Below are 24164 nucleotides of genomic sequence, written 5' to 3'. Positions count from 1 at the left end.
TATGGATATCAGCTTCAGGTTTATTATCACTGACATATGCCATGAATCTCTTCCTTGTGAACAAAATATATTTCCCACCCCTTTCTCTCATCTTCTAGTACCCACTCTGACCTCTTACCTATTCTCACCTGCCTCTCATCTTCCCTAGTCCTCCTTCGCTTTCTCCAGTGTGTGGTGCGTGGCCAAGTGGTTAAGGCATTGGACTAGTGATCTGAAGGTCATGAGATCGAGCCCCAGCCGAGCTAGCATGTGGTACCCTTGAGCAAGGCACTTTAACCATACATTAACCATACTTAACCATACATCCAGTCCACCCAGCTTAAAATGGGTACGGGCAAGATGCTGGGGGTTAACCTCGTGATAGACTGGTGCCCTATCCGGGTGGGGGGGGAGGGAGAGGAGTCTCGTACTCTCATTCGCTTCACGCCACAGAAAACAGCGTAAGTACCAGCCTGATGAGTCTATAACTCTCGGGACTGACTTTAACTTTAACTTTTTCTCCTATGATCCTATCAGAATCCTTCCCTTTCCAGCCCTTTATCTTTCCTGGCTTTGCCTATCTCCTTCTAACTATCCTCATTACCCTCCCACTATTTCTTTTATTCTGGTGTCTTCAATCCTGAAGAAGGGTCTCAGCTGGATATATCAGCTGTTTTTTTTTAACCATAGATGCTGCCTGACCTGCTGCGTTCCTCTAGCCTCGTGTGTGTGGCTTTGGATTTCTAGCGTCTGCAGACTTTCTCGTGTTTATATCATGAAATTTATTGTTTTGCTACTGTAGTTCAGTGCAATACATTTTTTGTAAAAACCATACCATAAGTTACAATAAAAGATATTTAAAAAGAGAATAGTGCAAAATGGGAGGAAAATAGTGAGGTAGTTTTCATGGGTTCAGTCAGGGATCTGATGGCGGAGGGGAATAAGCTGTTCCGAAAGTGTTGAGTCTGTGTCTTCTGGCTCCTGTACCTCCTCCCTGATGGTAATAATGAGAAGAGGGCACATCCTGAATGGTGAGGCTTCTCAATGATGAATGCTGCCGCCTTAAGTCATCGGCTTTTGAAGCTGTTCTCAGTGGGGGGGGGGGGGGAGAGGATGGCACCTGTGATGGGGCTGGCTGAGCTTGCAATACTCTGCAACTTTTTCTGATCCTGTGATTGGCTCCTCCAATATCCAGATCAGATCAAATCAAGTTTATCATTCAAACCATGCATGAATACAGTGGAGCGACTGCAAGACATTAACTCTGTTGTTTTTAAGCCAAATTTTAAAATAAGTTTTAGTAAAAGTGAATTACTTCTTTAAATGAATTTGTCTCTACATATGATAATATTCCTTTCAAAGTTATATTCCTTTAGATATATAGGTGTCAGAATTACAAAAAAAATAAGGATCTTTATAAAGCTAATTTTCCTCCTTTAGCGGACTCTATTTAGACTCTATCTTCATTTAGTAGATGGAGCCCACTTACATTTTCACTTGTTGGTCGTACTCATATAGTTAAAATGATGATTTTACTGAAATTTTTATATTTATTTCAGAACCTTCCTTTTTTTTGTCTAATAAGTTTGTTTGATCAGATTGATTCTATTATTCCATCTTTTATTTGGGATAATAAAAGACAAAGGATCAGTAAAAATCATTTACAGAAGTTGAAAAAGGACGGAGGTCTCCAGGATTTCCCCGTATTTTGTTGCATTAATTTTACCCTCTACCTTCACAAGCCTTACAGGACCTGCTGCAGTGAAGCATCCCCACAACATGATGCAGCCACTACCATACTTCACGAAAGGGATGGTACGTGTTTGATGTGCACTGTTTGGCTTACACCAAACATAGTGTTTAGCCTGATAGCCGAAAAGCTCAAATTTGGTTTCATATAACCATATAACAATTACTGCACGGAAACAAGCCATCTCGGCCCTTCTAGTTCGTGCCGAATGCTTACTCTCACCTGGCCCCACCGACCTGCACTCAGCCCATAATCCTCCATTCCTTTCCTGTCCATATACCTATCCAATTTTTTTTTTTTTAATGACATTATCAAACCTGCCTCTACCACTTCTACTGGAAGCTCGTTCCACACAGCTACCGCTTTCTGAGTAAAGAAGTCCCCCTCGTGTTACCCCTAAACTTTTGCCCCCTAACTCTCAACTCATGTCCTCTTGTTTGAATCTCCCCTACTCTCAATGGAAAAAGCCTATCCACGTCAACTCTATCTATCCCCCTCATAATTTTAAATACCTCTATCAAGTCCCCCCTCAACTTTCTACGCTCCAAAGAATAAAGACCTATGTAGTCATCAGACTATTGAACCTTCTTCCAGCTGACTTCAGGGTCTCACACATGTAAAACATGCAAACTAGCCAAGATTTTACCTAAGTTTTTTTTTAAAACAGTTGCTTTCTCGTTGCCACTGTCCCATAAAGCTGTGACTGGTGAAGCACCTGGGCAGCAGTTGTTGTGTGTGCAATCTCTTCCATCTCAGCCATTGAAACTTGTAACTCCTCCAGAGTTGTCATAGGTCTCTTGGTGGCCTCCCTCACTAGTCCCCTTCTTGCACAATGACTCACTTTATTGAGATGGCTTGCTCTAGGCAGCTTTACAGCTGTGCCATATTCTTCCCATTTTTGATAAGTAACTTAACTCTACTCCAAGGAATTTTCAGTGAATTTTCTTGTATCCATCTCCTGACTTGTGCTTTTCAATAATATTTTCATGGAGCTGCTTAGAGTGTTCTTTCACCTTCATGGTGTAGCTTTTGCCAGGATACTGACTCATTAGCAGTTGGACCTTCCTGAAACAGGTTTATTTTTACTACAATGAATTGAAACACCTTGACTGTACACAGGTCTCCAAAAACAGATCACCATTTAATTAACTATGTGACTTCTAAAACCAGTTGGCTGCACCAGTGATAATCTGGTGTGTCATATTAAAGGGATGAATACTTATGCAATCAATTATAATTAACTTAGATCACTTTGTAGAGATATGTTTTCACTTTGACACAGAAGAGTCTTTTCTGATGATCGGTGTCAAAAAAGCTGAATTAAATCCAATGTGATTCAATGGTGTAAAACAATAAAACATGAGAACTTCCAAGGGGCTTGAATACTTTTTATAGGCACCGTGTATCTTACCCAATACTACCTCGGATGCATTTTCTGGCAGACATCTACATTTAAAATAATGAAATACTATGGTATTTATGAAAAGCTCTACATTAGCAAAGACTGACAAACAACTGACATGAAAAAGATGACAAATTGTGCAAACGAAGAGTAGCACTGATTACCTAAGTTGTAAAGAGTACCTGAAGGTGAGACAGTATGTTGTAGAATCAGTTCACATTGTGGTCTCTGAAGTTATCTGTGCTGGTTCAGGAGCCAGATGGTTGTAAGTTAGTGACTGCTCCTGAGTTTCATGGTGTGGGACCTAAGGCTTCTATACCTCCTGCCTGATGGTAGTAGCAGGAAGAGAGAATGGCCTGGATGGTGAGGGTATTTGAAGATGGATGTTACTTTCTTGTGTTAGCACTCCATGTAAATGCTTTCAATGGTGGGGAGGGCTTTGCCAACGATGGAGTGGGCTGTATCCACCATTTTTTGTTACCTTTTCCGTTCCTGGCCATTGGTGTTTCAATACCAGGACGTGATGCAATCAGTTGGGATACTCTCCACTGTGAAAATATAGCAACAGCATTGCAATCCAGTTACAGGATGAGTACCCCTTAACCGAAATTCCAAAATCCTTCATAATCCAGAATTTTTTTGAGTGTTAAAGTGATGCCACAAATGGAAAATTCCATGAAAGACTGGGAAGTCTGTGGATCACGGGCAATTCTGAGAAATGACCTCACATATTTAACGAACAGAAGTTAATGAAAACTAGAAAAAACACTGCATTAAGGGAAAAATTAAGATAGTGATCGTGTATTGAAAGAGTGGATTCGTCAGCATCTGAGTAAACATACACCTCATGGTGTGCTGGTCACGAAACAAGCAAAGATGTTCATCCCAATGAACTGAAAATTGAAGATAATCTCAGCCTCAGCGGCTCCACAGTAGAGAGAGCGGAAAACATCAAGTTCCTTGGGGTGCAGATCTCGGACAATCTCACCTAGTCCAGGAACACCAGTGGGATTGTGAAACAAGCCCAGCAGAGATTGCACTTTTTGAGGAAGATTAAACAAGCTTAAAGCTTAAAGTGGGAAGATTAAACTCCCCACTAACATCTTAACTACATTCTACAGAGGCGTGGTTGAGAGTGTGCTGACCTTTTGCATCACAACCTGGTACTCCAGCTGCAGTGCTGCCGACAAAAAAGCCTTGCAGAGGGTGATTAGGGGAGCAGAGAGGGTTATTGGGATCGCCCTACCTTCTGTCCAAGACCTCTTTCAGAGTCGATGCCTGCAGAAGACACGGTACATCATTAAAGACCCCTCACACCCTCTCCATGAACTGTTTATTCTTCTGCCATCAGGTAAACGTTACAGGAGCATCAAAACAAAAACCACAAGGCTACTAAACAGCTTCCTCCCACAGGCAGTCAGACTGCTAAATAGCTGCTCTACCTGACTCTGCTTGGACACTTTTAACTTGCACTGGACACTTATAACTTGTGTTTAACTGACATGTGGTTGTTGTGTTGTACTATTTATTGTTATGTTTATTATTTAGTGTAGCATTTGTTATGTTACAATTGCACTGCTCCTGGGAAACATTGTCTCATTCTGCCCTGCAGAGCTGATGTACGGTTAGAATGACAAAGTTTTTGAATCTTAAAATCTTGAAATGCTTAAATATGTAGCAGACTGGTTGCAGAAATTTTTTTTAAAAAGGCACAGAATTAATTTTTATTAAAGATTTTTGAAAAATGTTTAAAGATTAATTGTTTGCTGATCACAAAACAACGGAGGAATTCATTAATAAGTCTCTGAAGATTTTCATCAGCAACAATGTAACACTAGAACAAGTCTACAATGCTGATTGTTTTTATTACCTTACATAAAACCTTTTTTTAAAAGTAAAATACAAATAGTGTAATAATAATCTTTTAATCAAAACATTGCATTTTAGTTGGAGACTGAAAGCCTGCCATTGTTTACTGTTGTTCATCAGCTGATTCAGGTATTCTCTGAATGTTGCTGTACTGGTTTTGTTCCCCTGCACACAAGTTATTAATAGTTTCAGCAAACAATTTTATCTGTAAGTCACGTGTGTGATGATCAAGTGTAAGACAAAGTCTGCTTACTGGTAGCACATAAATTCTGTCGGAAATTACGGTGATCCCAAGCTATCTCATTATATATTCTAAAACTCCAGTCCAAAGCATTTTGGATAAGGGGTATTCAACCTGTATAGAAATGCTGGAAGAATGCAACCAGTTAAGCATTAGCTGTGGAAAGAGAAACAAGTTAACATTTTATGTGAGTTACAACTGTCTATAAGTTCTGTGGTGATGTAGTGAAGGATGAGGTAGGTGAAACTATAAACACATCATCCTTTACAGTCATTCTCAGCTGAACAGCTGTGTCTAGTACTACACTATATATTGAGGTGCTACCACATGACATACTGTGTTCTTACAGGCATCCTTGCACTTAGGCATGATTTTAAAATCAAAATCTAACCGTGACCTGATCGTTTACCAGATACGTTTCTGGTGAAGTTATTTCAAGAAAACTTTTTGAATTAATGTGACATGATTATGGTGCAGAGCCAAATCATCTTCACTGCAACTGTATCAAACAGTAATAAGCTTCCCTTTGGCAGATGACTCTGATTTGCAATTATGTTAGGCACATCCGGTGGACCATTGGACTTTATTTGATGTTGTTGGAAGGTTTCAGTAGTTCCTAGAGGAGGATAAACCACGAGGTAACACTGTAGGGTAACTGCACTAATTTCTGCCAGCTTCATACTCGTTGCTCTGAATTCACCAGAATTCATATCAGGAGCATTTATAAGCACTTTAAGTAGTAATACAAAGCAGTCTGAAGATTATCTGTCTTTAAGGCAGCATAATTAATTGCTTTAAGCCACAAATTAGTACTCTCTTTGTGAATGAATGGATTCAAGTCTACAGTTTGTGTTTCTTTTTACTGAAACCCAGCATTTCTTCAGAATAACTTTACACAACTTTTAACTTGTATTATTCTAGTAATTTAAATCATATTTAAATGATGGTGCATTTTAATTATTATATTCCTGAATCTAATATCAGTGAAATGTATCAGGTCATAACTATTGACATGGAACACATAATGTCACAGCAAGGTGCAGGCCCTTTCAGCCACAATGTTGCACCAACTTTTTGACCTACACCAGATCAATCCAATCCTTCCTCCTTGTGTAGCCCTCCATTTTTCTGTCATCCATTTGCCCATTTCAATGCTTCTTAAATATCCCTAAAGTATCTGCCTTTATTGCCACCCCTGGAAGCACAGTCATGCACCCACCACTCTGTTTCTTTAAATTAAAAACGAGCTCTGACATTCGCCTTGTACTTTCCGCCAATCTCCTTAAAATTATTCCTCCTCGTACCAGCATCAAATATACTATAGGGTTGTAAAAAATAATGTACTGTAGCGCCTCATTTCCTAGCGTATCCGAACCGACTCACAATTAGATAGCCTACGGGGGTTTGCGAGCACAGAGCTTTGGAGCCTCTTCGCCATGGGGGGCCGGTTGACAGAGGCTTAAAAGTGAGGCTGAAGTTTTCGAATAAAGTTTTTCCTTCGACTGCAGTTACCGACTCCGTGTCGTAATTTTAGCGCTGCTTGTAGCACACCGCTACAATTGGTGACCCCGACGGTCCAAACGATTTTTGGACCAGAAATGACCGACGCCGCCTCTGTTCATGCGGTTTCGTTGAAACTGCCGGGTTTCTGGACACAGCGCCCGGACCTATGGTTCCAGCAAGCCGAAGCCCAATTCCACGTTCGCCGGATCACCTCAGAAGACACCCGCTACTACTACGTGGTGGGCTCCCTCGACCAGGACACAGCTGCCCAGGTCGCGGAGTTCGTACAGTCGCCCCCGGCAGACGGCAAGTACACGGAATTCAAAGCCCTGCTCCTCAGGACTTTCGGACTCTCACGGCGCGAGCGGGCTGCCCGTTTACTGCACCTGGATGGCTTGGGCGACAGACCTCCATCGGCTTTAATGAATGAGATGTTGTCTCTGGCCGAGGGACACACAGGCCTCATGTTTGAGCAGGCATTCCTGGAGCAGCTGCCCGAGGACATACGCCTGCTGCTGTCCGATGCGGATTTCAGTGACCCCCGGAAGGTGGCAGCCCGGGCGGACTTGCTGTGGAACGCCAAAAAGGTGAGCGGGGCGTCCATCGCACAGATCTCCCAGCCACGCTCCCGGCAGCAAACCAGTCCAGGCCCGGCCGCAGAGCCCACTAACCCCCGGCCCAATGACCACTGGTGCTTCTACCACCAGCGGTGGGGCGCAGAAGCCCGCCGTTGCCGCCCGCCCTGCAAGTTCCCGGGAAACGCCAGGGCCAGCCACCGCTGATGGCTACGGCGGCTGGCCATCGGGATAGCCTCCTGTATGTGTGGGATAGAAGGTCGGGACGCCGGTTTTTGGTCGATACTGGGGCTGAGATCAGCGTTTTACCTCCGACGAGTTACGACACCCGCAGCAGGGCACCGGGTCCCCCCCTGAGGGCCGCGAATGGCAGCACAGTAAGGACCTATGGCACCCGTCAGGTGCAGCTACTGTTCGGCCCCAGCCAGTTCACGTGGGACTTCACACTGGCCGCCGTAGCCCAACCGCTTCTGGGTGCGGATTTTTTGCGAGCTCACAGCCTGCTGGTTGACCTGCCCAGGAAGAGACTGGTACACGCCGAGACCTTTCAGACGTTCTCCCTGGGCGCGGCCCAGTTGCCAGCCCCTCACCTCGGCTCCATCACGCTGTCCGACAACGACTTCACCAGGGTCCTGGCGGAGTTCCCATCGGTTCTGGCACCGCAGTTCACAGCAGCCATGCCCAGGCACGGCGTATAGCACCACATCCCGACACAGGGACCACCCCTCCATGCCCGTGCTCGGCGGCTTCCCCCGGACAAGCTCCGACTGGCGAAGGAGGAGTTCCAGAGAATGGAGGAATTGGGGATCATCCGGCGGTCCGACAGCCCCTGGGCTTCCCCCCTGCACATGGTGCCCAAAGCGACGGGGGGCTGGAGACCGTGCGGCGACTACCGCAGGCTGAACGAGGCTACCACACCGGACCGCTACCCTGTGCCGCACATTCAGGACTTTGCGGCAAACCTGCACGGCGCCCGGATCTTCTCCAAGATTGACCTTGTCCGAGGGTACCATCAAATCCCGATGCATCCTGACGACGTCCCCAAAACGGCTCTCATCACCCCGTTTGGCCTCTTCGAGTTCCTCCGCATGCCGTTCGGCCTGAAGAATGCCGCACAGACGTTCCAGCGGTTAATGGACGCGGTGGGACGGGACCTGGACTTCGCGTTCATCTATTTGGATGACATCCTCATAGCCAGCGGCAGTCGTCAGGAGCATCTGTCCCACCTCCGTCAACTCTGCGCCCGACTGAGTGAGTACGGTCTTACAATCAACCCTGCCAAATGCCAGTTCGGACTTGATACCATTGACTTCCTAGGCCACAGGATTACTAAAGACGGGGCAGCCCCTCTGCCCGCTAAGGTAGATGCGGTCCGCCACTTCCCCCGACCCACCACGATCAAAGGCCTTCAGGAATTCGTAGGTATGGTCAATTTCTACCGCCGCTTCCTCCCTTCAGCTGCCCGGATCATGCGCCCCCTGTTCGCCCTGATGTCGGGTCCGAGCAAGGACATTACCTGGGACGAGGAGTCCGCCGCCGCTTTCGTTCAAACGAAGGAAGCTTTGGCTGACGCCGCAATGCTAGTACATCCCAGAATGGACACCCCTACCGCCCTCACAGTGGACGCATCAAACACGGCAGTCGGTGGGGTGCTGGAGCAGCTCATCGCAGGTCGCTGGCAACCCCTGGAGTTTTTCAGCAAACACCTGCGGCCACCCGAGCTCAAGTACAGTGCTTTTGACCGGGAACTGTTGGCGCTCTACCTGGCAGTCCGGCATTTCAGGTACTTCCTAGAAGGTCGGCCCTTCACCGCGTTCACGGACCACAAACCGCTTACCTTTGCGTTTACGAAAGCATCCGACCCCTGGTCATCCCGCCAGCAACGCCACCTGTCCTACATCTCTGAATACACAACGGATGTCCGGCACGTCTCGGGTAAGGACAATGTCGTGGCGGATGCGCTCTCTCGCCCTACCGTTCATGCCCTTTCCCAAGGGGTAGACTTTGAGGCACTGGCAGAGGCACAGCAGGTAGATGAGGAGATTCCGAGTTACAGGACTGCAGTCTCTGGTTTGCAGCTCCAGGACTTCCCCGTGGGCCCAGGTGAGAGGACCCTACTCTGTGACGTCGCCACCGACCAGCCCCGTCCGGTCGTCCCCGCAGCCTGGCGGCGACGTGTTTTCGACTCCATTCATAACTTGGCGCATCCCTCCATCCGGACAACTGTCCGGCTGGTTTCCAGCAGGTTCGTTTGGCACGGTCTCCGCAAACAGGTCAGTGAATGGGCCAGAACGTGCATGCACTGCCAGACGGCCAAGGTTCAGCGGCACACCAAAGCCCCACCGCAGCAGTTCCATCCCGCCCACCGGCGTTTCGACCACATTCATGTGGATATCGTGGGCCCCCTGCCAGTGTCGCGCGGAGCGCGTTACTTCCTGACTATCGTGGACCGGTTCACAAGATGGCCAGAGGCGGTCCCGCTCACCGACACCACCTCCGAATCTTGCGCCCGAGCCCTGCTCGCCACCTGGATATCCCGCTTTGGTGTACCAGCCCACATTACCTCCGACAGAGGCACCCAGTTCACCTCCAGCCTGTGGTCAGCTATGGCCAGCCTTTTGGGGACTCAGCTGCACCACACCACTGCCTACCACCCACAGTCGAACGGGCTAGTGGAGCGTTTCCACCGTCACCTGAAGTCGGCCCTCATGGCCCGCCTGCGAGGAGCCAACTGGGCGGACGAGCTTCCCTGGGTCCTTCTCGGCATCCGCACAGCGCCCAAGGACGACTTGCACGCCTCGTCGGCCGAGTTGGTATACGGCGCGCCCCTGGCCGTCCCCGGGGAGTTCCTACCAGCCCCGAGGGGGCAAGAGGAAGAACCCGCTGCAGTCCTGGGCAGACTTCGCGAGAAGCTCGGTAACCTGGCCCCCATACCCACTTCACAGCATGGGCGGCACCCGACCTGCGTACCCAAAGACCTACGGAACTGTAAGTTTGTGTTTGTACGAAGGGGCGGGCATCGGCCACCGCTGCAGCGGCCATACGAGGGGCCGTTTACGGTGCTCCGGAACAACGGGTCCACGTTCGTGCTGGACGTTGGGGGGAAGGAGGAGGTTTTCACGGTGGACCGCCTCAAGCCGGCCCATGTGGACCTGGCGCAACCGGCCGAGTTTCCGGCGCCTCGGCGCAGAGGCCGACCTCCCAAGCAGGTTCTGGCCCAGGCTGTGGACATTGGGGGGTGTATCGCCGGTTCTGGGGGGGGGTTATGTAGCGCCTCATTTCCTAGCGTATCCGAACCGACTCACAATTAGATAGCCTACGGGGGTTTGCGAGCACAGAGCTTTGGAGCCTCTTCGCCATGGGGGGCCGGTTGACAGAGGCTTAAAAGTGAGGCTGAAGTTTTCGAATAAAGTTTTTCCTTCGACTGCAGTTACCGACTCCGTGTCGTAATTTTAGCGCTGCTTGTAGCACACCGCTACAGTACTGCATTTTTGTGGTATGTTTTTCCTAACTACCCTGCTATGTTTTAAATTTTAAGATTGCATCATATTGATCTTAAAGCTGACATCAAAGTCCAGTTGCATTATAGTGCTTCCCTACCTGACTCGCAGACCGCGTGGTTGGAACAGATAAGATTAGAAATTAATATTGAGCAATCATTTTCTGATGAGCTATGAATTGACAAAATCACCATCATTACTTTGAAACAGTACCTCCATAATTGGAAAGCAGCTGATGGTTGAATATGTTTAGCTGGAATCTAATTAATTTGAGAAATACTGAGCAATGCGTACAATGGATAAAAATTTAAAATGTTTTGACACCGCAAATGAATGTGGTGGATGATGAAAGCGACATTTGGGCCTTTGCACGCTTCAGGTGACCAGATCTTATAATAATTTGGCATTTAAGTTTTCTTTAAACTTGGATTAACTCTTACTCTGTCATCTTCAGCCAATGTGTTCCATAAGGCCATAAGACAGAGGAGCAGAATTAATGTACTTGGCCCATTAAGTCTGCTCTGCCATTCCATTATTATCCCTCTCAACCTCACTCTCCTGCCTTCTCCCCATAACATTTGTTGTCCTGACTAATTAAGAGCCTGTCAGCTCCGCTTTAAATATACCAATGAATTAGCCTCCACAGCCATCTGTGGCAATGAATTCTACAGATTTACCACCCTCAGGCTAAAGAAAATGCTATTTATCCCTGTTCTAAATAGCCTTTTTTGTGTTCTGAGGCTGTCCCTTTGGTTCCAGACTCCTCAATATAAGAAAAATCCTCTTTACATCCACTCTAATCTAGGCCTTTCAATATTCGATAGGTTTCAATAAAATCTCTCCGTCGTTCTTCTAAATATGAGCGTGTGCAGGCCCAGAACCATACATTAACTCTTTCATACCCAGGATCATTCTCACAAAACTCCTAGGTAATTAGATAAGATGTGCTCCAACGGGATCCCACCACCAAGCACATCTTTCCCTCACCCCCCCCCCCCACTCACTTTCTACTTCCCACAGGGATCAATCCTGTGTCCTATGTGACTCCTTTGTCCATTTGTCCCTCCCCACTGAACTCCTTCCTGGCACTTGTCCTTGTAAGCAGAACAAGTGCTACAGCTGCCCCTACATCTCCACCCGCACTGCCATTCAGAGCCCCAAACAATCACCTGTGAGTCTATTGGAGCCATATACTGTGTCCACTGCTCTTTGGTGTAGCCTTTTGTATATCAGTAAGACCCGATGTAGATTGGGAGACCACTTCGCCAAGCCCCTACGGTCTGTCTGCCAGAAAAAGTGGGATCTCCCTGTAGCTACCCATTTTAATCGCACTTACATTCCCATTCCGATATGTCAATCCATGGCCTCCTCCACTGTTGCAATGAGGCCACACTCAGGTTGAAGGAACAACCCCTTGTATTCTGTCTGGGTAGCCTCCAACCTGATGGCATGAACATCGATTTCTCGAACTTTGGGTAATGCCCCCCACTTCACCATTCCCCATCCTCTTTTCCCTCTGTCACCTTATCTCCTTGTCTGCCCATAGCCTCCCTCAGATGCTCCTCCCGTTTTTCTTTTTTCCATGGCCTTCTGTCCTCACATTGGATTCCCCCTTCTCCAGCCCTGTATCTCTTTCACCAATCAGTTTCCCAGCTCTCTACTTCACCCTTGCAAACCTGCCTCCCCCCACTTGGTTTCACCTATCAACTTGTGTTTCTCCCTTCACCCCCCCCCCACCTTTTAACTCTACTCCCCATCTTTTTTTTTGTCCAGTCCTGCTGAAGGGTCTTGGACAGAAACACCGACTGTACTCTTTTCCATAGGTGCTGCCTGGTCTGCTGAGTTCCTCCAGCATTTTCTGTGTGTTGCTTTGTTCGTCTGAGGTAAGATGGGCATTTCTGTTTGAAGCAGTTTATCAATGCATTCCAAACTGCCTGTTGTCTTTGCTTCATCAAAGCCTCATAGGTTTGTATTGAATGCCAAAATTACAAAGGCATGTCGTCATTGGTAACAGGAGAAAGATCTCCAGATTGTCACCTGGCAGCAAGGCACAAGTTGAATTTTTATTTTGTATATTTCATTGTGCCTGAACTTGCTGTTTGGGGCTGATTCATTGTGTATTTTACCCAAACTGAATGCAACTAAATGCTCACTGCAGTGACACAGTCGTGCAGAGGTAAGTGGATCGCTTTACAGCGCCGGGGTCAATGTTCACAACTGTCATTACAGAGTTTGTACGTTCTCCTTCCTCTGAGTGCTCCAACTTCCTCTGACGTTTCACAGCTATACAAGTAGGGCTGGTAAGTTGTGGGCATGTCTGTTGAAGCCCAAAGCGTGGCAAACCTTGCGGGCTGCCCCACACGATCCTTGCTGATTTGGTTTGGCTCGGACGATGCATTTCACTGTATGTATTGATGAATACGAGACAAAGCTAATATTTATTTTTAATATATTACAAAGTCTTCAAAATATTAAACTGAGTTTGAACAGAGAGTAATACAGAGACCACCAAATTTGTGCCGTGGATTGACAGAAGCATGGACCAAGATGCGTGGGACATTGCTTACGTTGAAGAATGACCTGATTATGGTGTTTTGGCCAAGTTGATCAGATAACTCTATCCAGACTTTGGACTGTAGCACTGGAATTGTTGTGGAGAGCAAATTAACATGCAACAGTATCTGCAGAGATCTTAAAATCTTAAAAAGGTGTTAAATTTGGTGAAGTTCAAGGGAAGCAATGTACCCTCACTCCAGAAATTTAATAATTGAATTGGTGGCACAGAACTTGCTGTCAGAATATTTCAGATGGTAACTGTTTTAATTACTCATAGTTATTTGTTCCTTTTTTGTTCGTGGTATTTTCTGCTCTCGTTTCCACTGAGTGAATGCTTTCAGCAATTTTAGTTTTTACACTTGCAGTCATATGCATGGAGATGGGCCCTTTGGCCCATCTCATCCTTGCCAGCCTAGCTGGTCTGACAATGTTGGCCCCATTTGGCCCATAACCTTCTAAACCTTTCCAATCCATGTACCTGTCTAATCTTCTTTTAAAATTTGTTATTGTATCTGCCTCTATCACTGTCTCTGGCAGCTGATTCCACATGGCAACCACCCTTATGTGTATCTTTTTCTTAAAAGGTCACCCGTCAAGTTGTTATTAAATTATTCTCCTCCTCTCAACTTAAACCTAGCTGTTGATTCCTCAGCTCTGGGGAAAATACTGAGTGCATTTACCTTGCTTGCATGTAATTCAGGAGATCTCAACAGATGGGCGAGATTCTGCAGATGCTGGAAATACAGAACATCCAACACAAAATCCTGGAGGAACTCCACAGGTCAGCCGGCAAGGGAAGTCCTGAAGAAGGGTCTCTGCTTGAAACATCGACTGTTTACTCTTCTCTATAGACACTGCCTGGCCTGCTGAATTCCTCTAGCATTTTGTGTTTATTGCTTTGGACTTCCAGCCTCTGCAGATTTTCTTGTGTAAGGAATAAACATTTGATATTTTGGGCTGAGACCCATCATCAGGACTGGAAAGGAAGTTGGAAGAGGCCAAAATAACACGATGAAAGAATGGGAAGTGTTGGATGATTGAATGCATCACTGCTTTGCTTCTATGGAAAGATATGGACCTGGGATGCCTTGGTGATTTTGCTTGATCTTTTAAATACATTCAGCATTTTTTTTTCTATTTTTATTGCTATGAAACTGCTTGTTGCATAAGTAATACTCGGAAGGTTTGATTTCCTTCACTTATAAATAGAACAGTATTTTTTTTTTAAACAATGGTTATACTTAACAAAAGCCTGTTCTTAGATTTAATCAGAACATATAATTCTTTTGCCAGAATAGGATGAATTACATTCACTTAAGAAGCAGTTTTTACTCGTGCTCCACAACTTTGATACCATCTTTTTAGAGCCAGGGCTCCCAACCTTTTTATGCCATGGACCAATGCCATTAAGCGAGGGGTCCATGGACCCCAGGTTGGGAACCCCTGTTTTAGAGTGTGTGGAACAGAAACGTAAGGGGGAACCACCTGAAACAATATGTGTCTTCCATATAACTGGTTGCTTTCTCTCCAGTCCTGTTATGTCTTGCAGAATAAAGTAATATTTCTAGCAGTGTGAATTGGCATTGATTCAAAGATTGAGTCAATGAGCAGTTTTTATCCTGGATTGTTAACTCTTCACAAGTTTGACAGTTGGACAGGCATCTATGTTACTGTGGAGTTACATTTCCTAGAAAACGGCCTGTGTCATGAATTTTCATAAAACAAAGTTATGAGGCATGTGTTGACAAAAGATCAGCTTTATATTTATTCATTTACCCTTTTCACATGGCTTCTGGGAGAGTGGATTTTAATCTGTAGTTCAAATATTTGCGGTAGTGATTTGTAAATTCTGTAAGGACAAAATTCTGTTACCCGTATAGCTTTAATACATATTGCCTGCACTAGATTTGAAGTTTCATGCTGTTGATCCTATAACACTGAAAAGCAATTTTTGTCTCAAGACTCTGTGGAGCAGAATGGTGCATGTTTCTCAGAATGAAGACTGAAGATGAATTGGGTTTTATTGATACTACTTAAATGAGTTGCTTTGTTATATTTGGTGGAATATACCCAAGGAATCAGTACATTGCGGTGGTAGATATTTAATCCATTGGCAGCTACAAAAATAATTATTTCTGTTTTGTGTGACTTCTTATGTCATGCATACATTGTTTCACTGCTTCATTTAGAAAATTTGAGGATCTGGGTCATCCACTGGGGGATAAAAAAGAAGCCCTTCAGGTTGGAGGGCATGGTTGTTTGGATGAATTATTATAGCAGCATGCATTTATTGATTTATTTATTGATTGACTGATCAAGATACAGCACATAGTAGGCCCTTGGGGCCATGCTGCCCAGCAGTCCCCCGATTTAATCCTAGCGCAATCACAGCACAATTTACAATGATCATTTAGCCCATCAACCGGTGTGTTCTTTGGACTGTGGGAGGAAACCTGCATGGTTACAGCAATACCGTACAAACTCCTGGAGGGCAGTGGCAGGAAGTGAACCCAGATTGCTGCGCTAACCACTGTGCCACTGTGAAATAAATCCTAGAAATAATAAACAGGCTCTCACTATCTCCAGTCTGGAAGCTGGTGCTCCATTCTGTATAGCATCTCGTGGGTATGTTTCTCACCTGAGTCTGGCCAACCAGACTGGGCTCTTCCACCTTCTGAGCTTGCTAGTGCACATTTTCTACTCGGTTAATTCAATTATTCTGTAAGTGTGAACTGCCAAATGTAGAATTTTAATAACCTGCCGGCAGATCTGGCTTAAGATCTATCTTGCAAGTTCCTACAATTTTCTCAACCTGCACTTTCCTCGGGGATTGTGGATTGCACAATGGCTATTGTCTGTGAACATTGTAGTTAGGAAGGTGAAATTCATTATAATACTTGTGATCTGCTAATTTGATACTAAGTTGCTCCGAGGTTAACTCTCTCTGTACTTCTACACTTAGTGCATTTTGGTAATTAAATCTTTGCAGCCTCAAACGCAGGAAATACTGGAAGATCTATTTGAGAAGATGTTTCCAGTCATCCTTCCAATTAATTCCATATAATGTAAGATCATCACACTTCACAGATGCTGTCTGTCCTGAGTATTTGCAACGTTTTCTGTTAATGTCAGAATTCCATCAACTGCTGTATTTGTTATTCTAGAGCATTAATGATTTAAATAGTTTCTTGTAAAAACATGTCTTATTATAAGAAACACACATACAGGAACACGCACAATGCTGGAAGAACACAAAGCCCGACAACATCTCTGGGGGGGAATAAAGAATTAGTGTTTCGGACCATGCCCCTCCATCAGACTCTTGGCCCGAAACATCAACTGTTTATTAGAAATATGCATTGTTTGTTCTTCTCCATAGACTTGCAAAGTTCCTCAAGCATTTTGTGCATGTTGCTCCAGATCATTAGCATCTGCAGAATCCCTTGGAAGAAATGCAGGTGTAATTTTCCCACGTAACAATTGGCAGTGATAAATGCTTCAATCTGTATGTCCTCATGTGGGCCCATAACTCTACAGAGCATTGACTACAGTGTGATGATTTTCAGCAATACTGTGATTATGGGAGTCATCTCCCCTTCAGAAAGCTGGTGTCCTGATAGTCATGGGGAAGTACAGCATAGAAGCAGGCCCTTTGGTCTATCTAGTCCATGCTGAAAGCATTTAAGCTGACTACACCCTTCGATCTGCACCTGTACCATAGCCCTCCATACCCCTACCATCCATGTACCCATTCAAACTTCTCTTAAATGTTGAAATTGAGCTTGCATGCACCACTTGCACTGGCAGCTTGTTCCACATTCTCATGGCCCTCAGAGTTAAGAAGTTTCTCACCATGTCCCCCTTAAACTTCTCATCTTGCACCCTTAACCCATGACCCCTGGTTGTAGTCTCACCCAATCTCAGTGGAAAAAGCATGCTTGCGTTTACTCTAACTATACTCCTCATAATTATTATTATTGCTCAGTGCTACTTTATTGAAATAGTTGCCACCTAATCATAGAATTATCAACGCAATGCATACCTTCACTTCATGATTCATGTAATTTCCTAATACATTTGGGTAAAGTTGAAAAGCAACCTAACAGACAGATATGATCCTCTCCACATAGTACCATTTTCATGATATTATTGTAGCAATAAAATTTTAGACCATAGTCTTTTGATGATTGAATTAGAACTAGTCAGTTTAAAATGGTCTTTAAGTGTTATTACCCTTTGGAAGTAAAAGCAGTGTGCGTCAATGTGGTCTGATTTTTAGAATGTGTTCATTGGTACTTTGGGATAAGGAGACACTGCTAATGATAGCAATCATGGAGACCAATAGCCATTATTTGACATGGATTTGAATCTGTGCAGCTGAAAATTAGGTGCCCTTATGTCATAACAGATCTCCCAGTTTATTTGCTAGTTAACAGGCCTGTGGAAAAAGGTTGTACAGTAAAAACCTTGGGACAGGGAGCATGGTAGGTCTGATAAACTAAGCTCATTTAATGCAAGAAGCCTCATAATAGAGACAGGTGAACCGTGACATGGATTGGCACATGAGATTGTGATATTACAGCTATTGTGCAAATCTGATTGAGGGATAGGCGGGCGCGGCAGCTGAAAGTTCCGAGGTATTGAAGCTTCCAGCATGACTGTTGGAGGTATGAGACTCGGGGCAGTTGCACTGTTGATGAGGAGGAAGATCATACAGTACTTGGAGAGAATATCTGAGGGAAATATCCAGTGAAACCATGTGGCTAGCTCTTAGAAATAAGAACAGGGTGATCTCTTTGTATTTATTCTACAGGCTTTCCAATATTCAACAGGAAGTAGAGGAACAAGTACGAAGGGACACCACGATAGGTACAGGAATAATATGGCTGGTTTAACAGACAATTTTAATTTTTCTAATATTAACTGAGGTCCTCATGGCTTTAACAAATTTTGCCCGAGCAAATGTCCTAAGTGTGCCTGTGGAGGTTTTCTGAAAAATATATGTAGGTGGCCCATGGAGAAGGGACTTCACTCATCATCCTCTTGGGGAAATAAGTCAATGAGGGAACATTTTGTGACCAGTGACCATAGACTATATGACATAGGAACAGAATGAGGCCATTCAGCCCATCAAGTCTGCTCCCACATTCCAGCATGACTGATCCCAGATCCTACTCACCCCATACACCTGCCTTCTCGCCATATCCTTTGATGCCCTGACCGATCAGAAAACGATCAACTTCCACCTTGGGTATACCCACAGACCTGGCCCCCTCTGCAGTTTGTGGCAGAGGCTTCCACAGATTCACTCCTTTCTGGCTAAAAACAAATTCTCTTTACCCCTGTTCTAAAAGGACGCCCTCAATTTTGAGACTGTGCCCTCTAGTTCTGGATATCCCCACCATAGGAAACATCCTCTCCACATCCACTCTATCCAGTCCTTTCAACATTCAGTAGGTTTCAAAGAGATTTCCCCCACCACCCCCCCGACATTCTTCTAAATTCCAGTGAGTACAGGCCCAAAGCTGTCAAATACTCCTCATGTGTTAACCCCTTTATTCACAGAATCATCTTTGTGAACCTTCTCTGGACCCTTTCCAATGACAACACATCCTTTCTAAAATATGGGGCCCAAAGCTGTTGACAGTACTCCAAGTGTGGTCTGACTAGTGCCTTATAAAGGGTCAGCACTATCTCCTTGCTTTTGTATTTTATTCCCCTTGAAATACGAGTGGTAATTGATAAGTTCATGGCCTAAGGTAGAAGGAGTCAATTTTAGAAAACCTAGCATATTTATTTTTCAACATAGTCCCCTCCTACATTTACACACTTAGTCCGGCAGTCGTGGAGCATACGGATCTTGGACCTCCAGAAAGTGTCCACAGATGGGTGATTGATAAGTTTGCACCCCAAAGTAGAAGGAGATGAGTTATACAGCTCTCTTTACCTGGACATGCAGTTCAACTCTTTGAATGATTATGCAGAAAGTTTGAAGTTAATAATTCATCACTTAATAACTCATCAGGGGTGATTGATAAGTTTGCAGCCTAAGGTAGAAGGAGATGAGTTATTAACTTCAAACTTTCTGTGTAATCACTCAGAGTTGAGCTGCATGTGCACATAACGAGAGCTGTATAACTCATCTCCTTCTACCTTAGGCCACAAACTTATCAATCACCCATCTGTGGACACTTTCTGGAGGTCCAAGATCTGTATGCTCCACTACTGCTGGACTAAATGTGTAAATGTAGGAGGGGACTGCGTTGGAAAAATAAGTATGCTAAGTTTTCTAAAATTGACCTTTTCTACCTTAGCCACGAGCATATCAATCACCCTTCGTAAATGCCAGCATTGCATTTGCCTTCTTTAACACAGATTCGACCTATGGTAATTACATTAAGAATAATTAGGGTTTTTTTTTAAAGATTGTTATGGAAAAAAGATAGGATTAGTTCTTAAGTCAAAGTCCTAGATTGGGGGGAAGTCTTTTTTTTTGCCTGTAGTATTTCCTTAATTCTATGATAATTCTTTGTTCTACTGTGACTGCCTACAAGAAAGTGATTCTCACAGCAGTGTATGGTAACATATATGTAGTTTGATAATAAATTAACTTTGGTCTCAGATGGGTTCTCTCCAAAAGTGCTTTGAAGAGGCTGTTTGCAGATGAAGATATATCTGACAGGTGGGAGGCTTCTAAAAGTCTAATTTGGAGAGGTCAAGGCCACCATGGTCCTCTTTTAAATAAAAGGGCAAGGCAGGTCCGATTGGGGATCTTGACTGATGGAAAACATTAAAGGTCAAATCAGGAAAAAAGAGGCATCACTCGGGTATAGGCAGCAGGGATCCAGCAAGTCCCTTGAGGAGTATAAGAGATATTGGAGTATACCTGGAAAGGAAATTAAGAGGGGCAATAAGATACACCTGTCAAATAAGATGAAGGAGAAACTTAAAATATAAATGTACTGGAAGCAAAGGATAACAAGTTGATCTCTTTGAGGATCAGTGTAAGTTTCCTAAGTATGAATTTTATGACTCTGTAAAATGTTAAGTATTTAAATGTATCTACTCTTTTGAGCAGAATGAACTGATTAAAGCTGGTGCTAGTATGAATGCCTCATCTGTATTTTCCATGCATGAGCAAGGCATAGAAGGATATAGAATTAATATATGCAAGTAGTATTAGTAAACATAAGCTTGATGGTTTCTAAGGGTGTGGTAGGCCGAAAGACTTGCTTTTGTGCGGGTCTTAATCCTTTCATCATTCCAATGCTGACTCATTCTTGCAATAATAAAACTTTTTTTTCTTTTTAAGGTGGAATATTAGTGTGTTCAGATTCTGGCAATTGAAGAAACCTTACTTCCAACAACTGCCACTCCTAATTCTCTTGCATCATTTTGTATTGTTGGCAAAGCTTTGTAAGTATGAATTTTATGATTCTGTAAAATGTTATATATTTAAATGTAACTAGTCTATTAAGTAGAATGAACTGATTAAAGCTGGTGCTTCTAAGAGTTAGTCATATATTCAGAGAAACACTGCCTCCAGTACCCCAGCTCCCCCACCACAATATGAGGTGATGGAACATGTACATATGCAGTTCTGTTTAAATTACTCTCCCCACTAGCCACCACACCCAAGTCAGTTGCATTTTAAATTTCCACTCTTGTCTTTAATAGTGATTATGTAATTTCTCATGGGATATGATTGCACAATTTGGTTTTGTTCTTTTCTGCTGACCTTTGACATGAATGATGTTACTCAAGAAAGCAAAATTCTCCCTGATTTATTATCTATTGTCCAACTATAATTTAAATTCATCCAAAATTTTTAATATCTGCTTATAATTGTACTTCAATTAGCTGTTTTGATTTCCATCTTAATTGGCTACATTTTCTATTTATCAAATAATTAAGAAAATGTGTAGGTCAGGTGGTTGATGGTTGGGTTGAGATGTTCTCCAATCTTGGCAATTTTCTTGCAAATGTATTGCACAAGGAGACATCACTAGTGCACTGTTAAGTGCAGTGTCCTCCAAATGCTTGGCCTTTATAAACTTACCAGTCAGCTGATTGGTTGTCACTATGGAAACTCAGTTTTGATGTAGGGAGAAAATCCCACCGCTGATTGGCTGTGTGGCAAACTTTGTGTGTTGTGGTCTGGACTTTGCCCATATTGGCTCATAAATAGGACCAAGGTCTACATGTCTGTTTACAGAATTGTGCATGGAAAGCCATGATTCTCAGGAGCAACCAAACAGGTTGTCCTTCCAAACTTTTGAAATATCTCGGAAATGACGACTTGACTGCTCCAGGAACATAGAACTTTGGTCGCTCCTAAGCCACCAGCAACATTGAGGAGAGGACTTTGCAGACCAAAAGAACGAACCAAGCAACTGGACAAGACCAACATGGTCTACAAATTCCAATGTGGGGACTGCAGAAAACATTGCGTCGGCCAAACTGTGAGAAAACTATTCTCATGGTTCCATGAACTTCAGCTGGCTGTGACCACCACTCCCCAGTCTCCACCCATGAAGTTCAAGAGGGGATACAGATTCGACCGGGTGTCAGTGAATGTCGTGGTGCAAGCAAACACGTGGCATGCAAAAGAATTCCTAGAAGCATGGTTTTCCACAAACAATTCTGTAAACACTCAACATTCAGTAGGCTTCAATGAGATCCCACCCCCACCCCTCATTCTTTTCAATTCCAGTGAGTACAGGCCCAAAGCTGCCAAATAATGTTAAACGCCTCATAGGTTAAACCCTTCATCCACAGAATCATCCTCATGAACCTCCTCTGGACTCTCTCCAATAACAATATATCCTTTCTGATATACGGGGCCCAAAACTGTTGATAGTACTCCAAATGCGGCTTAACTAGTGTCTTATAAATTCTCAGCATTTTTGTACTCTATTCCCCTTTAAATAAATGCCAACATTGCATTTGCCACCTTTACCACAGACTCAAACTGTAAATTAACCTTCTGGGAGTCTTGCACGAGGACTACTAAGTCCTTCTGCACCTCTGGTGTTTGAGCCTTCTCCCATTTAGATAATATTCCACACTATTGTTCCTTTTACCAAAATTCATTGTCATACATTTCCCAACACTATTCCATTTGCCACTTTTTTTTCCCATTCTTCCAATTTGCTCAAGTCCTGTTGCAATTGCATTGCTTCATCAGCACTACCTATCCTTTCACCTATCTTCCTATCATCCACAAACTTTGCCACAAAGCCATCAATTTCATTATCTAAATGATTGACAAACAATGTGAAAAGCAGCAGTCCTAATACTGACCGCTGAGGAACACGACTAGTCACTGACAGCCAACCAGAAAAGGCCCCTCCTAGAATAATACAGCTCAGAAATAGGTCCTTCAGCCCATCTAATCCATGCTGAACCATTTAAACTGCCTACTCCCATTGACCTGGGCCAGGACCATAGCCCTCCATGTCCCTGCCATCCATGCACCCATCCATCAGTGATGAGAATGTTCATCAGAGAAGGAGGCATTAGCAGGGTGAGCTAAAGTTTTGTCAAAAAGATGAGCATTAAGGATTTTCCTAAAGGGATAGACAAAGGACGTGAGGCCCATGGAATAAAATTCTAGAATGTAGTGCGTGAGCAGCTGAAGGTATTTATGGAATGCAAGTAGATAATTGCATAAGACTGAACACCAAGATTTACTTGTGGAGATGGGAAGTCTAGAACTGGAAGGGGTAACGAATGGAGAGAGGGAGTAAGCATGGCCTTAGATTGTGATGAGAAGTACATTGGACTGTCAATCAACGTGGACTGTGGATGAATGACAAATAGAAATTTGTGCAACGTAGGACATTGGAGCTTTCAGTAAGGTGGCATTCCAAGTGAAGTGTGCAGCTACTTGTTAATGCTGAATATGAAAGCAGCATGAATGAAGGTTTTGACAGCGTTTAGACCGGATTGAGGATGAAACGGGTGACTTTAAAAAGCAGAGCTAGCCATTCTTTTAAAATGGTAACCATAGAGTCAGAAACATGGTCCGCCTAGTGTTCGCAGAGGAATGGTCCGGTTGTATGTTTAAAAGCTAGTTTAATGGCGAAGCGTTCCTTGTGAGATTTTAAGAGTGCTGTAAATGGTCTGAAAGTGATTACTGTATAATTGATTTTCACTCTGGGTGAAATTAATTTTTCAGTCTTATAATATTGAAGTATTAAATTGGATTTCTAGGCCCAGCAATGCAAAGCCAAACCTATTAGTTTTTCAAAAAATATTAGATCAATATCAAGAGGTTCATTCAGAATTTCCATTAATCATCCTTCAAGGATATGCAGATACTGTTTCTCATGGCTAATATGAATAGAATAGGGGAAATGTCAGAGATAGATTTTTTTTTTACATGTACTTCCTATGGTAAATGCATGAAACACACTGCCAGGGTTGGTGGGAGAGGCAGAATATTGGGGACATTTAAGAAGGTAAGTACATAGATGATGGAAAATTGGAGGGCAATATGGAAGGGAAGAGTTGGATTGAGCTTAGAGTGGGTTAAAAGGTCAACACAACGTTGTGGGCTGAAGGGCCTGTACTGTGCTGTAATGTTCTGTGTTCTTTGTCAGTCTTTGCTGAACAATGTGCATTACAACAGGTTTAAAAAAAAATAAGAAAATCTGCCTGGGTATCAATATCTCTGAAGATCTAACCTGCACCCAAAATATTAATACAGCTACAAAGAAGTCACGACAGTGGCTATATTTCATTAGGAGTTTGAGGAGATTTGGTATGTCACCAAAGATGCTCGCAA

At 44.0% G+C, this 24164-nt stretch overlaps 1 protein-coding gene across 7 annotated transcripts in view; it reads left to right on the top strand.

Annotated features, from left to right (window-relative positions):
* The window catches only part of slco4a1 (solute carrier organic anion transporter family, member 4A1), a 210291-nt gene that overhangs the window by 35308 nt on the left and 150819 nt on the right, over positions 1-24164 (top strand). For 4 of the 7 annotated variants that reach the window (XM_059980750.1, XM_059980755.1, XM_059980756.1 and 1 more), the window contains exon 2: positions 20688-20791. The exons of 1 other annotated variant lie outside the window; for it this stretch is intronic. The gene's annotated coding sequence lies outside the window, so the exon portion shown is untranslated. Of the gene's footprint in view, positions 1-12683; positions 12703-18188; positions 18245-20687; positions 20792-24164 lie in introns of those variants that run through there. 2 more of the 7 variants (XM_059980752.1, XM_059980753.1) reach the window with 2 other exon arrangements.

Source organism: Hypanus sabinus, chromosome 9 (assembly GCF_030144855.1).
Source record: "Hypanus sabinus isolate sHypSab1 chromosome 9, sHypSab1.hap1, whole genome shotgun sequence".
Classification (NCBI taxonomy): Eukaryota; Metazoa; Chordata; class Chondrichthyes; order Myliobatiformes; family Dasyatidae; genus Hypanus; species Hypanus sabinus.
Note: the sequence above shows the minus strand (reverse complement) of the source record. Positions and strands in the feature narration are given on the sequence as shown.